This window comes from Pan troglodytes, chromosome 20 (genome assembly GCF_028858775.2).
Source record: "Pan troglodytes isolate AG18354 chromosome 20, NHGRI_mPanTro3-v2.0_pri, whole genome shotgun sequence".
NCBI classification, from domain to species: Eukaryota; Metazoa; Chordata; class Mammalia; order Primates; family Hominidae; genus Pan; species Pan troglodytes.
Window position 1 is genome coordinate 24,288,838 of NC_072418.2, and position 3,772 is coordinate 24,292,609.

Consider the following 3,772-nt stretch of genomic DNA (forward strand, 5'->3'; position numbering starts at 1 on the left):
TGTGAATCACGTACTTAGACTCAACATACAGGAAGTGTTTCCTCTCATACCTGTAATTGAGAAATGTGCAGGATTGTTAATCTCATCCCTGGCCTTTCATGCAGGTGTGATTGTGCCCTCAAAAGGCATTGTGAAATATTGGCGGGCCCAGCTCAAAGGTGATATGAAATATGCCTCTCCAGCATTTGAGTTATTTTACTTTTCTGTGAGAGCCCAGTCCACAGATGGGATTGTGACATTGCTAGACCCAACAACTAGGTAATGTGACTCTATTCTCCTGCCTTGGCATTGCCCGAAGAAGACATATAACACATTATTTGTCTTTGCACTCAGGTGATGACTCTCCTCTCCTGCGTTGGCACTGTGCACAGGGGGCATTGTGACATATATCACTGGGCTCTACACCCAGGTTATGTAACTTCCATGCCTGGTCCCTGAGCATAGTGGCCATTGTGACATATTTCTTGCTCTAAAACCCAGGGGAAATTACTCTTTTGCCTTGCTCCTACCTGCAGAGGGCATTGTGACACAACTCTGTGAGTGATGTGACGCTTCCAAAATGGGATTGTGGCTGAGCCCAGTGGCTCATGCCTGTAATCCCAGCACTTTGTGAGGCTGAGTCAGGTAGATCACCTGAGGTCAGGAGCTCAAGACCGGCCTAGCCAAAATGGTGAAACTCTGTCTCTACCGCAAATACAAAAATTAGCTGGGTGTGGTGGCACATGCCTGTAATCCCAGCTGCTTGGGAGGCTGAGGCAGGAGAATCACTTGAGCCTGGGAGGCAAAGGTTGCAGTGAGCTGAGATCATGCCATTGCACTCTAGCCTGGGTAACAAGAGTGAAACTGTGTCTCAGAAAAACAAAAAACAAAACAAAACAAAAAACAAAATGGGATTATGACTTATCACTGATCCCAGCACCTAGCTGATTTGACTCTTCTTTTTTTCCCAGGTTCTGCCTGCAGGGAAGATTGTGACATATTGCTGGTCACAACACCAACATACTGTTGCTCTTTTGCCTGGGACCTGCCCTCAAAAGGTATTGTGATATACTGGTGGGCCCAGCTCGAAGGTGATGTGAGTATCCTGCTTCGAGCCTTCTCACAGAGGGCTTTGTGACATATCTCTGGGCTAATTAACTATTTGATGTGACTTTCTTTTCTGACTTTGGCTTTGCCCATAGGGCAGAGTATGATAAACCTCTGGGCCCAGAACCTAGGTGATGTGACTCTTCTCTCTTGCCTCAACCACGCCCACAAGAAGGAGAGTAACATCACTGGGCCCAGCACACAGGTAATGTGATCCTTCTGCCTGGTTTCCCCACGGGAGACATACTCCTGGACCCATCTCCTAGTTGATGTTACTCTCCTTTTCTGCCTGTGCCCTGTACACAGTGAATATTGTGACATATCACTTGACTGAGCACCTAAATGTGTGACTCTTTTCATATGCCTGGGCCCTGCTCACTAAAGTGATGGTGACACATAGCTGAAACTAGCCTCTAAGTTATGCAACTTTCCACTTCTATTTGAGCCCTATGCTCAGGGGGCATTGTGATATACATTTAGTTTTTCTACCTAGGTGGTGTGAGCCTTCTATCTGAACTCCCCCGCCACCCGGGGGTAATGTGACAATTTGCTTGACTCAGTACTAGGTGATGTGACTCTTCCCTACTGCTTGGCCTCTTCCCACAGGAGGAATTGTGATGTATCACCAGGCCCAGCATGCAGGTAATGTGACTCTCCTGCACAGGCCCTGCCCACAGGGGTGATTGTGGCAGATTGCTGATCCCAGCTCCTAAGTGATGTGCTCTCCTCCACTGCCTCGGCTCTGCTTAAAAAGGGAATGTGATGTATCTCTTGGTACAGCATCGAGGTGATGTCTCTCTCCTTTTCTGCCTGGGCCCTGCATACTTTGTGTAGTGTAGCATATGGCTGAGTCTAAGACCTACTTGGTGTGACTCTCCTGCATGGGTCCTGCCCACAAGGTATTGTGACATATATTTTCATTGATTACCCAAGTAATGTGACTCTCATCTTCTGTTTGGGCCCTGTCAGTAGACAGGATTGTGACATGTCACTGGACCCAGTATCTTGACACTGTCACTTTCCTTTTTTGCCTGAGCCTGCCATATTTTGGACATTGTGACTTAGCACTGGGCCTGACACCTGGGGGATGAGAGGCTGCTGCATAGGCCTTACCTACAGTGCACCTTGTGACATATCTCTGCATTCATCACCTAAAACATTTGAGTCTTCTTTTTGTCCTGCACCCTGCTCACGAAAAAGACTGTGACATATTGCGGGGCCCAGAAACCAGATGATGTGTTCTTACTGCCTGGACCTTGACCATGGAGAGCATTGTGACATATTGTTTGGCCCAGCATTCAGGTGACATGACTCTGCTGCCTGTGACTTGGTTCCAAGATAGAATTATAACATGCCACTGGCCAAGAACCAAGATGATTTGACCCTTCTACCTGGTTCTTGCCCTCCGGAAGATTGTAACATAGCCTTGGCTTATTACCCAGGTGATGTGACTCTCCTGCTTGCTCCCTACCCGCAGGTGATATTGTGACATATATCTTGGCCTAGCTTACAAACGGGATGATGACTCTCATATTTTGAACCAGCCAATATCAGAGATATTGTCTCCCATAGCTAGGATTAGAGAAACAATTTGGATTCTGTGCTTTCTTAATGTATGAATGTCATAAAGCATTAACCACTCTCTAACATGCCATATAAAGCCTTCAGGTGGTACAGAGGGTGCCATCACAGGGTGCAGTGCACAGATGAGATTGTGTTTCTTGTATGCACATTCTGCCAACTGTTAGGATTATCACTCTCATACATGGAAAGAACCAACTGGTAAGATTCTTAATTGCTCATGTGGATGCAGGTCACAGTTGGAATGTGACTGTGATATGTGAACATCCGGCAACAATTAGGATGGTGAATCATTTCTAAACCCACATCATAGGCAGGTAAGAACTCTCCTGTCTGGATGCAGCCAATTAGAGACATGTTGACTTTCATTCCTGGACTTAAGGCCAGAAATACAATTATGGGTTTCTACCAGCAAGAAAATCTCAGAGAAAATAGAGATTCTCATGCATATTATACGAAGCCCTCACGTGGTATAGAGAGTATCCTATAAGGGCCCAGCACACAAGGGAAATTGTGACACTTGTATGCACAAGCAGCCTACAGTATTAATAGCCATTCTCGTACATGAACACCGCTCACTGTAGAGGTTCTGAATCTAAAACCCAGAGGCAGTCAAAAGGTAAAAAATTGTCCCCCATATGTGAATCCAGTCACAGGTATTGGTGACTCTCAGGCCAATGTTCAGCACACCTTTAAGGCTGTGACTTTACTAAAAAGACACAGTAAGCAGGAAGGATTGAGGCTTTCATGCATGGATTAAGTACATGATTGAGATTGGGACTCATGTACTTTGACCCAACATACAAAGTGTTGACTCTCGTACCTGGAACAAAGACACACATGAGATTGTTAATCTCATCTCTAAATCATCCTGCAGGTGTGATTGTAACATACACCTTTTCCCAGCGCCTGAGTGATTGGATCCTTCTACCTCAGCCTAGTCCCCAGAAAAAAATTTTGACATATTGCTGGACTGAGCACCTAGATGATGTGACTCTATTCTCTTTTCTTGGAGCTGCACACAGTGGGTAGTTTGACATATTGCTGGGCCGTGAATTCAGGTGATGTGAGTCACCTCTCCACATTCCACAGGGGGCATTGTGAC